Consider the following 14,882-nt stretch of genomic DNA (forward strand, 5'->3'; position numbering starts at 1 on the left):
TGGTGCAACGTGGCGTTGGATGATGGAGCGAGACATGATGTCCCAGATGTGCTCAATTGGATTAAGGTCTGGGGAACGGGTGGGCCAGTCCATAGCATCAATYMCTTCCTCTTGCAGGAACTGCTGACACCTTCCTCTTGCAGGAACTGCTGACACACTCCAGCCACATGAGGTCTAGCATTGTCTTGCATTAGGAGGAACCCAGGGCCAACCGCACCAGCATATGGTCTCACAAGGGGTCTGAGGATCTCATCTCGGTACCTAATGGCAGTCAGGCTACCTCTGGCAGACTCTGTCTCATGCTACCACTAGAGTCCAGCGACGGTGGGTTTGTACCCATAGGCGACGTTGTTGCCGGTGATGTCTGACGAGGACCTGCCTTACAACAGGCCTACAAGCCCTCAGTCCAGCCTCTCTCAGCCTATTACGGACAGTCTGAGCACTGATGGAGGGATTGTACCTGTCCTGCAGGTGTGTTGTTCGGATGTACCGATCCTGTGCAGGTGTTGGTACACATGGTCTGCCACTGCGAGGATGATCAACTGTCCGTCCTGTCTCCCTGTAGCGCTGTCTTAAGCGTCTCACAGTACGGACATTGCAATTTATTGCCCTGGCCACATCTTCAGTCCTAATGCCTCCTTGCAGCATGCCTAAGGCACGTTCACGCAGATGAGRAGGGACCCTGGGTATCTTTCTTTTGGTGTTTTTCAGAGTCCGTAGAAAGGCCTCTTTAGTGTCCTAAGTTTTCATAACTGTGACCTTAATTGCCTACCGTCTGTAAGCTGTGTCTTAACMATCGTTCCACAGGTGCATGTTCATTAATTGTTTATGGTTCATTGAACAAGCATGGGAAACAGTGTTTAAACCCCTTAGAATGAAGATCTGTGAAGTTATTTGGATTTTTACAAATTATCTTTGAAAGACAGMGTRCTCTTAAAACATGCTATTCTGTTCTTTTGAAATAAATTGTCTTAGTATTATGTTTTTATGACCTTGRTAAACAAAATATTAATGGATTTCTTTGTGATTGTGTATGTAAAATGTATTGATTAGACTGGCGGCTATTGGTAGGCTACTCATTGATTCCCCGGCTATTCTACTGTTAATATGCATATGGTGCAGCASTCCTTCAAGGCACTTTGAGGAAGAAATGCTCAGAAYGTTTTTGTATTTTATGATATTTAATTCAATGTAGGCCTACTGCTAGAATGTAAAATACACATATTTAGGAAAAGTCAGGGACAGGTGGGTTCAAGGTTTTTATTGAAATTAAGTTATTGAAATGTCATGGAGCTGTAGGCCTTAGAGTCCTGTTTACTGTAGCTGTTTTAACTTAACTTACTTATTGGCATAAAGGCCTACTTCAGTATACAGTATATCAATCATTCATTCATTTGTTCATGTCATCACACTACATACAAGTCGTCCATGTCTTTAAATACAGTCAAGCATTTTAGTTATAAAATGAAGTAACAAAGGGAGCCTTGAATAATTAAACAATGAATAAACCGCAACAAGTTGGCTAAAGTGATRGAATTCACAAATGCATTTGACAGTTTTTAATATTGGCTGTACTAGAGACTTTAAAAAGTTTTTTTGTTAGAACAGACTATATGGGATTCATTATAATTTGWTTGTAAATTATTATTGTATTTGTTGTGCTGTTTATATTGTTAGAAATGTAGTTTAATTAAATTGATTAATATTATGGTGTTTCTATTCCAAGAAAAACAAAAATGCATTTTACAGTAGCCTATGTAGGCCTCAGTGTTTCCGTTATGGTCACATATGGCGCTGTACAATGTGACCYGTCGGGAGTAGGCTACTAAGCGACTGCGAGTGAAGASCAAAATAATCCTAACKTTTCCACAGCCTAATRGTAGGCTAACCAATATCCAAACAGAGATTCAGTGAAAATAAAAATCTGATCGATTTATCAAGACCAGTCCCCATGCTTGACTCAAAGTAGAGCGAAAATGCTGAAAGTGSTGAAATAGTTGACCACATGGGGGTAGGCTATTGTTTCAAATCCTATTATAACAATTGAATGACTTTGAGTGTGTCAGTAAGAAACAATTTGTTAACTTCAATTGCATTAGCCTACTTTATTCCAAAATGTCCATCATTCACTGATATTTATTCCCATTGTTTCGTTATGGATCCATCCAGATGTGGTCAGAAAACAGTGCATGTGGTGGTCTATGCATAGAGATGGGTGAAGTAACATGCCTCGCAAACATCCATTAATACATGTAAAGTCCCTAAACTCGGCAAGAGTCTATTGTTCTGCTGATAGACCATCAAGGATGGATGGCTTCTTTTCTATTCCAATTTATTGGAAAGGCTGCTAAACCATTTACACCTTGCCCACAGCGTTGATGCGTACTTACAGCACAGCGCACTTTCACTCCATTCCCCGCGTGTGCCAATGACACCAGATGCTTCTTTCTATTGTTGTTATCTATTCCGTAACATTCCACAAGTAAATGTTGTTGACATTGAATTCCCCTCTATACTTGACCTTCTCTTCCCTTTCATCTTGCCTGTATGTTGCAATGGTCATGTATACCCAGCAAACATGACCCCATAGGCCCTATGTGGATATTTAGTGGGCAATGTTTGCACGGGCTAGCCCACACCAGACCCATCTACTTCATAATATAGAGGCAGGGGCTCATTAGAATATTTGGGCAGCCTATATGGGGCCAATGCATTGTGAGCATCAAGGCCGGCAAACTATATGGAATTGTTTTAATTTTGCTATTTGATTTAGAATTTTAAGAAAACATTTTTGGCCTTACTGCTATTAGCCCATACAAACGCATTGAATAACAGATTCACTACATGGAACAACAGATAGTCCCCCAAAAATATCGAAAGGAAGTTTGTTATTTAGTGTCTGTCCTATATCTGAGAAATATTAGAAAGATTAGGAAACATAATTTTTCTTTACATGTATTTAACCCCTTATTAGTCCTTGATCAGTGTCCATAAATACTTCCATTCATTTTTTTCAACTGGTACCGGGGGACCTTCAGAGGAGTCTTGTGAATCCTGTGGGCATCCTAGAGCAAAACTGACATGTACTTCGTATGTGAGAGTCTCACCTTTCCACGGAGGGCTCATAATATGGTGTAGCCCAAACTGTTCAGACGCTACGAACAGAAGTTGGCAGATCGGCTGTACCGATTTCAGACGAGTCCCAAGACACTTGCAGGGGCCATAGAGCAAATTGGAACACCATCTGTTCGTGAGCGTCTCATCTTTCCATAGAGGGGTCATAATAGTTCAGACGCTACAGACGATATTGTGAGAAGACCGATTTTCGGGACATCTCATGGTCTGACAAACACCACTCTACAGCTCTGTCACCTTTCACCGCAGTTGTGCAACATAGGCGGATGGCTTGGATTGAGACACATCCAATGCAAAAAATCATATCTCTAGCTTAAACTGACAGATTTTTATGGGGATTTTTGTATGATGCTAATTAGATTTACGGGGTGCAGACATGAACCTTAGCAGGTTTTCTGCAGTTCAATACATTTTGCATGGGGCAGAGAGACATTTCTGCAATTTTGCCATGACTTATTTCATGTTAAGTGAGAGTGACTAACAAATCAATCGAGGCCCCCTGGAGGTCAGGACCCATGGACGTCAGGCCCCCTGGGCACATGTCCTGCGTGTCCGGTCGGTACTTGGCCATGATTACTACACTGAACAAAAATATAAATATATAGTGTTGGTCCCATGTTTCATGAGGTGAAATAAATAAAAGAAATGTTCTATACGCACAAAAAGCTTATTTCTCTTAAATCTATTGCACAAATGTGTTTACATCCCTGTTGGTGAGCATTTCTCCTTTACCAAGATAATCCACCCACTTGACAGGTGTGGCATATTAAGAAGCTGATTAAACAGCATGATGATTACACAGGTGCACCTTGTGCTGGGGACAATAAAAGGGCACTCTAAAATGTGCAGTTGTCACACAACACAATGTCACAGATGTCTCAAGCTTTGAGGGAGCGTGCAATTGGCATGCTGACTGCAGGTATGTCCATCAGAGCTGTTGCCAGAGAATTGAATGTTAATTTTTCTACCATAAGTCGTTTTCGAGAATTTGGCAGTACGTCCAACCGGCCTCACAACCTCCACATCCGGCTTATTCACCTGCGGGATTGTCTGAGACCAGCCACCAGGACAGCTGATGATTAATTGGTTTTGCATAACCGTAGAATTTGTCAGAAACCGTAGCAGGGAAGCTCATCTGTGTGCTCGTCATCCCCAGCAGGGTCTTGATCTGACTACAGTTCGCCGTCGTAACTGACAGGCAAATGTTTACCTTTGATGGCCACTGTCCGGCTGGAGAACTGTGCACTTCACTGAAGAATCCCGGTTTCAACTGTACCATGCAGATGGGAGACAGCGTGTATGGCGTCCTTGGGGCGAGCGGTTTGCTGATGTCACCGTAGTGAACAGAGGGCCCCATGGTGGCGGTGGGGTTATGGTATGGGCAGGCAAAAGCTATGGACAATGAATACAGTTGCATTTAATCAATGTCAATTTTAATGCACAGCGATACCGTGACGAGGTCCTGAGGCCCATTGTCGTGCCATTCATCCACGCACGTCCATGCACGGCCCCTTGTCACAAGGATCTGTACACAATTCCTGGAAGCTGAAAATGCCTAGCTCTTCCATGGCCTGTCACTCATAGAGCATTTGAAGGATGCTTTGGATTGACGTGTATTACAGCATGTTCCAGTTCCCGGCAATATCCAACAACTTCGCACAGCCATTGAAGAGGAGTGGGACAAAATTCCACATGCCACAATCAAGAGCCTGATCCTCTATGCGAAGGAGATATGTCGCAAATGGTGGTCACACCAGATACTGACTGCTTTTCTGATCCATGCCCAAAGATACCTTTTTTTAAAGGTATCTTTGACCAACAGATGCATATCTGTATTCCCAGTCATGTTAAATCCATAAATTAGGGCCTAATGAATTCATTTCAAGCAAGGAAATCATGTTCTGATGCTGATTGGCTTATTTTTAGGCAGTTACGAAACAAGTGTTATTTTCCTCTCAGGAAGGCCAAGTCTGAATATTTTATGTCTGTTACCACTGATAACCTGAATGACCCTAGAAAGTTTTGGAAGGCTATTAAGTCTATGTCTGGTAACAGTAATGTTAATGAATTACCGTCATGTGTTTTGAAGGACTCTGTTGCTATATATGACAAAACTGAAAATGCATGAATTGTTCAATGATCACTTTGTATCATCTGGTAGGCTGTAAGATTCAGTGTCCTCTGTCTCTGTACAACCCTGTGTGGATGAACCAGTGTCCTCTGGCTCTCTACAACCCTGTGTGGATGAACCAGTGAGAGCTGGTCAACCTTTTAGCTTTTTGCCATTCTCAGTGCAGGTGGTACATAAAGCCCTGAAATCCTTAGATCAAAGAAAGCCTGCAGGTCCTGATCTTTTGGATCCCTGCTTTTTAAATCTGGCAGCTGATTTCATAGCTGAACCACTTACATATCTGTTCAATCTAACCCTGGAATGTAATGAAATTCCAAAGATCTGGAAATCAGCATTTGTCCTACCACTTTTAAAAGGGGGAGATCCAACTCTTTTAAATAATTATAGGCCAATCTCAAAGCTGTCACCCCTGGTGAAAATACTTGAAACCATTGTAAGTGAACAGCTAAAAGAGTTTTATTTACTAACTCTATTTACCAATGTACCACTGAAGAACTCAGTGCACTCAATTTGATGGCTATGTCTGTTAAATTGTCTGTCTTTAATGGTGTGCCCCAAGGCTCTGTACTTGGTCCTCTCTTATTCACGATTTATATAAATGATTTAGACAAAAATGTCCAAAAATGCACAACTTCATTTTATGCTGATGATACTGTATTTAATGTTGTGCCTCGTCTCTTACGAAAGCTTTCCAGAACTTGCAAACTGCTTTTTATATGTTCAACATACCTTGTGTCAATTGAAGCTTATCCTCAATACTGACAAAACTAAACTAATGATGTTTCAATGCAAGAAATAGACCTCTGAACCTTTCACCTATTACTACCTGTCAGGGCAAGGAGATTGAGGTTGTAACCTCATAGAAATATCTTGGTATTTTAATTGATGACGGCCTCTCTTTTAAATTGCATATTCAACAACTTACAAAAAAATTGAAGCTGAAATTGGGATTTTATTTTAGGAATAAGGCCTGGTTTCTTTTGAAGCCAAAAGGGAGCTAGTATCAGCTACATTTATGCCTTTACTAGACTATGGGGAATTTTATATATGAACGCTTCCGCTCAGTGTTTGAGATCAATTGACACTCTTACCATGCACTTTGAGATTATTTTAAACTAAAACCCTTACGCACCACCTGCACTTTGTATACCAGGGTTGGTGGCCTTCTCTAGTCACTCGTAGGCTCAGTCACTGGTATACTTTTATTACAAAGCCATTTTGGGTACTACCTTTTTATTTGGCCATTTTTATTGTTCAGAAATGTGGTGGTACTCTCTTCGTTCGCTGGACTTTATCCCGCTAACTGTTCCAAATGTCCACTGAATTTGGTAAAAGGGCTTTTATGTACTCTGCGCCATCGTCTTGGAACACCTTACAAAATACTTTTAAACTGGATTGGTGTTTTTAAATCACTGATGAAGGATTTTGAGGCTGATTCCCTGACCTGTCAATGTTTTTAATTTGCTGTTTTTTATTTTGTTATACTCTTGTGAATTTAATGGTTTTTACTAGATTACTTGTAGTTTTTCATGTTGTCTGTCTGTAATTTTTTTAATGACTTGGTGCTGCCTATCTTGGCCAGGACGCTCTTGAAAAAGAGATTTTAAATCTCAATGAGCCCTTCCTGGTTAAATAAAGGTTAAATAAATTAAATGTAAAAAAATTATATTGACTAATTTCCTTCTATGAACTGTAACTAGTCACCATATTCCCCACTCATCCTGCAAAGGCGGAGGTGTTGCTAACATTTATGACAGCAAATAAAACATATATATTTTTAAATAACTGCATTTTCATCTTTTGAGCTTCTAGTCGTGAAATCTATGCAGCCTACTCAATCACTTTTTATAGCTACTGTTTACAGGCCCCCGGGGTCCACAGATCCACTCCAAAATGCTTTCAGAGCCATCATTGTCTCAGTTGGTTTTATCAAACATTTCTCCGGCCCTACCTCATCATATAATCCTGGACTATCGGACCACAATTTTATTACGTTTGCAATCAAAACAAATAATCTGCCCAGACCCCAACCAAGGATCATCAAAAGCAGTGCTCTAAATCTTTGGACAAGCCAAAGATTCCTAGATACCCTTCCAGACTCCCTCCACCTACCCAAGGACGTCAGAGTACAAAAATCYGTTAAACWCRTAACCGTGGATCTAAATTTWACCTTGAGTAATACCTTTTAAGTCTTTAATGAAGATTKATCTCTTAAGTAGGGCCTATGATTAAGTGTGGTCTGTCCCAGGGGTGCAAAGGTGAATGGCAAGGCACCGTAACGACGAACTGCCCTTGCTGTCTCTGCCTGGCCYGCTCCCCTCTCTCCACTGGGATTCTCTGACCCTATTACGGGGGCTGAGTGACTGGCTTACTAGTGCTCTTCCATGCCGTCCCTAGGAGGGGTGCGTCACTTGAGTGGGTTGAGTCACAGACGTGATCTTCCCGGTTTTGCGCCCCCTCGGGCTTGTGCGGTGGAGGAGATCTTCGTGGGCTATACTCAGCCTTGTCTCAGGGTAGTAAGTAGGTGGTCTGTTGATATCCCTATAATGGTGTGGGGGCTGTGCTTTGGCAAAGGGGGTGGGGTTATATCCTGCCTGGTTGGCCCTATCGTCGGACAGGGCCACAGTGTCCCCCGACCCACCCCTGTCTCAGTCTCCAGTATCTATGCTGCTATAGTCTATGTGCTGGAGGGCTAGGGTCAGTATGTTATATCTGGTGTAATTCTCCTGTRTTATCTGGTGTCCTGTGTGAATTTAAGTATGCTCCCTCTAATTCTATCTCTCTCTCCCTCCCGGAGGACCTGAGTCCTAGGATCATGCCTCAGGACTACCTGGTCTGATGACTCGTGGCTGTCCCCAGTCCACCTGGTCGTGCTGCTGCTCCAGTTCCAACTGTTCTGCTTGCGGCTAGGGAACCCTGACCTGTTCACCAGACGTGCTACCTTATCCCGGACCTGCTATTTTCGGCTCTCTCTCTCTCTACCACACCTGCTGTCTCGACCTCTGAATGCTTGGCTATGAAAAGCCAACTGACATTTACTCCTGAGGTACTGACCTGTTGCACCCTCTACAACCATTGTGATTATTATTTGACCCTGCTGGTCATCTATGAACATTTGAACATCTTGAAAAACAAWCTGGCCTTAAATGGCCATGTACTCTTATAACCTCCACCCGGCACAGCCAGAAGAGGATTGGCCATCCCTCAGAGCCTGGTTCCTCTCTAGGTTTCTTCCTAGGTTCCTGCCTTTCTAGGGAGTTTTTRCCAGCCACCGTGCAACTACATCTGCATTACTTGCTGTTTGGAGTTTTAGGCTCAGTTTCTGCATAGCACTTGGTGACATCTGCTGATGTAAGAAGTGCTTTATAAATACATTTGATTGAAATTTGATCAATTCTCACTCAGGTACAGTACATTTTAACGTCACAGGATAGAATGCACAAGGCCCTGAAGTTAAGATCCTATTCAAACAGGAATGCATGTTTGGATGCATGTGCTCAGAAAAACAAAGTTAAAGGGTGGCTGAACTTCCTGATTTGGCCTAGTTTTTCAGCTTGGCCATTAAGATTTGCGGCGGCCATAACTGAAGCCAAACAACAGTTGTCTTGGAAGAGGTGGTTTAATGTGTGTGTGTCTTCACACGTGGTAAGTGTTTGTACATTCACACAGTTACAGTCACTCACTCTTCTAGATTATCTGATTAGACTGTTTCAAGTTTTGTGTCTTGAAGTCGACTTGGCTAGCTAGTGCTAGCCAACTTCTTTCGCCAATTAGCTTCAGCCAGCTGGTGTGTGACCATGGTAAAATTGGTTTGACATTGGATAGCCTATCTCTGGGGCTAGTTGGGGACCGTCAATAAATGACACAATGTGAATGGGACAATATTTTCATGTTGCACATCTTTTGACTTATTAAATGCTTTCAATATGTGTATATCCATTTGTACAATTTAAAGTTGGTTTGAGGTTAAGTAATTGAGATTTGGAGCTATTGACATTTAAAAATATTGTCCCATGTACATTGTTTAATTTACTAATGGTCCCGAACTAGCCCTATAGGGAAATTGAATGTCAAACCAAATTGACCATGGCCTTAACAATCAAATGATCAGGCTGTGCAGCTGTGCGCCGAATTGATGATTACTTGGGTGCTGCCAGCTGTGGGCAGGATTGGAATAAACTTAACCCAAGATAAACTGTTACAGTACCCTTCATTCCCTGACATACCATTTTTTCCCCCCTATCAACTCACCAATCTCTGTTTTGGGCTGACTTTATGATCAAAATGATCCTATTTACACTTTYTAGTCAATTTTCAGACTAGAATAAATGTTTCTGACCCATATCGATGTTTTCAAAACAAGAAGTTGCTTTTTAGGGGCAGTTGCTCTTTAACATTGTGAAACGTAAYGAAATCCCTCAACTGCGTAATAACTCAAACATGCTCTCTCCCTACATGGAGAGAATTTTGTTTTTACTGGAATCAGGTGACCTGTTTTGATTTAATAGGGACATAAGACTGAGCGAAGGGTATGATTAGAGTTTAAAACAGTAAACCTAGCCTCGTGAGAATTGCCATTGAAGACTACAAACCTTTGGTTAACACAATAGTGGGCCTTAAACAATCATGAAATGTGAAGTTAACTGTAGCAGTTTATGAACATCGTCATCATCTTTAAAAAAAAAAACACTAAAAAAACAATACTTACATAGTGTGTCCCAAACGGTATTGTTTCCAGCAAAACCATATTGTTATTATAATAGCAGTTCCTAAACGGCTGATTACATTGATGTAGCTACTGATTGAGCGACAAACATACACAAACATGCTACACACTTCCACTTTTCTCCGTCTGAATGCTGCTGAGGAATCTCTCTCAGATAAAAACAAACATATCCACCTTATTTAAATACCAGAATTCCTGGGACCCTGATGGAATTCCTCAGCCCCTGGTATGTGACTCCCACCTCATGACAACAGTAACTCTGAGAAGGACCCAAACTAATCCAATATGTGGGGGAAAAAAAGGCAAAACATTCACACATATCAACGTAGCATCTCATTAGAACTCTTCATTTACGGCTGTTTCCTCTACCAATAGTCCTTAATCTGATCACTAAACCAACAGTAGACTTTTGCTATTGCAAGTCATATTGTTAATGTTTTCAACTGCCGGGAACCAGAAKCAATAGTGAATCAGAAAGACATTGCTGTTCATATTGAGGAAGGTGACTGGATCAGCTACTCTGACAGTAAACAAACCACTTTACTACTACATATATATTATTGACARGAATTGCTTTTTGGTTGCGGAAACATTACTTACTAACACACCATCACATTTATGCAATTGTAAGCTCCAAAACAAAACAAAAAAACAAATAGAGACAGGATAACTCACCGGTCTCTTAGCGGACTTCCTTGTCTTAAGGACTCACACTAAACCCATTAGCATTATCACATGAGGAATYACTGGGTAACTTAATTTAAACATACTGGGGGGAAAAAATGCCTGAATGGCCTTGCCAAACCACATCACTACCGCATTGAAAAGTGTTTCATATTTGCTATCTTTATTCACCCACTGTAAAAGACAGCCAAAAGGTCTTGTTGAACTGTAGTATGATCAAGGTTGATAACAGTTTTCAGCAATTGATTTGGCAAGTGAATACAATCAGGTGGGGAAGCGGATCACCACAAAACTGCCTCTGGCACCCCTTGTGGTTTGTTTGAGTTTAACAGTGGGCCTTATGGGCTCTGCAATGCCCTTTTTGAGGTGTCCCCCTTCCTTTCAGAACTACAGAGACCGCTGCTATTGGTTGTGTTCCCCTGCTCAGACTTTGCTGACACATGCCAGATCTTGCACCCCCTGGATAGGTATTTTACGTATCAGCTAACCACATCATATGTTTYAGCAATCTGGTGCCCGACGGCACAGTTGAAGATGTGGTACGCAACCGTTGGTTGATGCATGCAATGTCTGAGCATGGGAACACGACCAATAGCAGCGGTCAGAGTGGTCACCAGGATGTCTGCTGCCAGTTATGCATGCGAAAAACTATTAGGCTGCACAAGTGGGAACACAAATTTACACATACATGTTATTCAATCATTGCACCCACACTGATCGCACGCCACAGCGAACGTCTGCGTGMCCAGGCTCAACGCGCCGCAAGTCCTGCCTCTTAAATCTCCTCATTGTTTTTCAGGAGTATATACCCTCTTTGGTGATAGAAAAATGAACTGAAGTCCACACTCCACTTGGTTGTAGTAATACACCGTAAAGTTGGTTGCCAACCGCTATATAAAGTCCAAAGAAGAAAAAGAAGCCGGAGATATGACGAGAAACTAATTCGGTTTACCGTTTTATCTGTGGATTAAATGTCMGAGTAGAGGACCTTGTGTATTTCAGATAAAATAACAACCCAATGTTTACATCCCAGAACAAATTAGCTAGCAACAGCCATAAATGTTTAATGCTTTTCGACCTGTCCCCAAATTAATATAATTGGTTCAGAGTTTGTTTTGATATTTCAACCTGCGTGTCCTGATCGTGTCTGGTGTGGGGGTACAAAATCAACATGCGCACGCTAGCCAGCGGTTTGGTCGGCATGTAAGTTTCGCACATCCCCATGTGCTARGCATAATTGCATAATTGTGGTGAATTCAACGACATCAAAACACTACGATGTGAATCAATACATTTGTTGAATTAAACTATAACGTTATTGTTTTCATGTTAATTCATCAGTAGATTCCCAATGAAAAATTAAAAGAAGTCATGTGGCATAAAAATGACAAACATCCATATTACATGTAGAAAAAGTAGTTATGATTGGATAAAGACCCATTTATCAAACTACAGTAACCAGCTGATATAATATACCCAAATAAAAAATAGAAACATTTGGTTTTTCAAATGACTGCCTCACCTGGTTCATCAACTACTTCTCCGATAGAGTTCAGTGTGTCAAATCGGAGGGCCTGTTGTCCGGACCTCTGGCAGTCTCTATGGGGGTGCCACAGGGTTCAATTCTCGGCCCACTCTTTTCTCTGCATATATCAATGATGTTGCTCTTGCTGCTGGTGATTCTTTGATCCACCTCTACGCAGACGACACCATTCTGTATACATCTGGCCCTTCTTTGGACACTGTGTTAACAAACCTCCAAACGAGCTTCAATGCCATACACCACTCCTTCCGTGGCCTCCAACTGCTAGTATAACTAAATGCATGCTTTTCAACCAATCGCTACTAGCACCTGCCCGCCCGACTAGCATCACTACTCTGGACGGTTCCTGACTTAGAATATGTGGACATCTACAAATACTAGGTGTCTGGTTAGACTGTAAACTCTCCTTCCAGACTCACATTAAGCATCTCCAATCCAATTAAATCTAGAATTGGCTTCCTATTTCGCAACAAAGCCTCCTTCACTCATGCTGCCAAACATACCCTCGTAAAACTGACTATCCTACCGATCCTTGACTTCGGCGATGTCATTTACAAAATAGCCTCCAACACTCTACTCAGCAAATCGGATGCAGTCTATCACAGTCCCATATACTACCCACCACTGCGACCTGTATGCTCTCGTTGGCTGGCCCTCGCTTCACATTCGCCGCCAAAACCCACTGGCTCCAGGTCATCTATAAGTCTTTGCTAGGTAAAGCCCTGCCTTATCTCAGCTCACTGGTCACCATAGCAGTACCCACCCGTAGCACACACTCAAGCAGGTATATTTCACTGGTCATCCCCAAAGCCAATTCCTCATTTGGCCACCTTTCCTTCCAGTTCTCTGCTGCCAATGACTGGAACTAACTGCAAAAATCCCTGAAGCTGGAGACTCATATCTCCCTCTCTAACTTTAAGCACCAGCTGTCAGAGCAGCTCATAGATCACTGCACCTGTACACAGCCCATCTGTAAATCGCCCACCRATTWTTATTTGCTCCCTTGCACCCCAGAATCTCTACTTGCACATTCATCTTCTGCACATCTATCACTCCAGTGTTTAATTGCTCAATTGTAATTATTTCACCACTATGGCCTATTTGTTGCTTATCTAACTTCATTTGCACACACTGTATATAGACTTTTTTTTCTAGTGTTATTGGCTGTATGTTTTGTTTATTCCATGAGTAACTCTTTGTTGTTGTTTGTGTCGCACTGCTTTGCTTTATCTTGGCCAGGTCGCAGTTGTAAATGAGAACCTGTTCTCAACTAGCCTACCTGGTTAAATAAAGGTGAAATGAATAACAAATAAATAAAAATTGACGTCATTCCCACAGACGCCCTGGAGCATATTCTAGTCGACGTGATTAAAACAGCCTTGGAACATGGATTCTTATTGGTCAGGCCAGCGTTGTGCAGACCTGACCACCAGAACTTCCCTTTAACTACTCGGAAAGAAAGTTCCAAACAATAAGCACTTTCCCTTGTGAGGATCAGACAATCTGGGGCAGAGATATTGGAACTAAGGGGTCAAGTGTAAARGCAGTCACACCTTTCTTTGAGGTAATGATATATTTTGGCCATTATCACTGAATACAATTTTTTTAGTGTATAAACCATATATATATTCCGAATCCATGATGACAGATTATTGAAGATGARTACTGTAACTAATGATACAKACAAATACACATTTCTAAAGCATTTGATGACGCGCTCTGTGTTKCCATTCTATGGTAATTTAGCCCCCCTCTAAGTTTGTCAGGATAAGAACACTTCATCCAAGACAAAATGTGTTATGCAGGGCCATCCATTAGTGTTCTAATGTAACTATTGGCGTGTAGATATAGTTAAACATTTGTATATGGTGATCAATTTGGAAAATTTTCTGAATATATTGTTTTTTATATCTCAGGTTAAGGTTTATATTTTGTGTGCCTAGTACTAATGCTACCCCATTAAAAATAACAATGAGAAAAGTATTGAGTTAAATGTCCAAATTAATTGGATAAGATAGCTAGATTGATACTGTAACTAAGGGATACAGTATATACAATAGTTGGTACTGTTGCTCACACACTTAAAGATTGATTGCACTCATTTCACAATATGATTGCAATGGAAGATATTTTCCATCCCATGACTTTGGTCATATTCATGATCATACCTTGATGAACGTTGGAGAGAATATTCCAGATACTCACACAATCTCTGTCAAACTGCTATTCAGATTCTAGRACAGGCATTTGATTTTGTAAGTATTACAATACAACCAATTCTGTTAAAAGGATCTTTGTTGATATTCATAGAATTTTTTTAATTCCTGGACTAAATTGTTAAAATAGTCTAATTTGACTGTGGCCGTATAATGTATACTATATCACATTGTTGGTAAGTAAAGTATGTTATGTTCAATAGAATCCTCCAGAATCTGAGGTGGTTTAAAACATCCAGCTTATTTTGTAGTTTTACTGTATTCATGGTCTCATTGAATATAACATTAAAACATGTGTTATCTTATACAGTACCAGTCAAACGTTTGAACACACCTACTCATTCACGGGTTTTTCTTGTGTTATTTTATACATTGTAGAATAATAGTGAAGACAACACATATGAAATCATGTAGTAACCAAAAAAAGTGTTAAACAAATATTTTATA

This window comes from Salvelinus sp. IW2-2015, linkage group LG1, assembly GCF_002910315.2.
Source record: "Salvelinus sp. IW2-2015 linkage group LG1, ASM291031v2, whole genome shotgun sequence".
Classification (NCBI taxonomy): Eukaryota; Metazoa; Chordata; class Actinopteri; order Salmoniformes; family Salmonidae; genus Salvelinus; species Salvelinus sp. IW2-2015.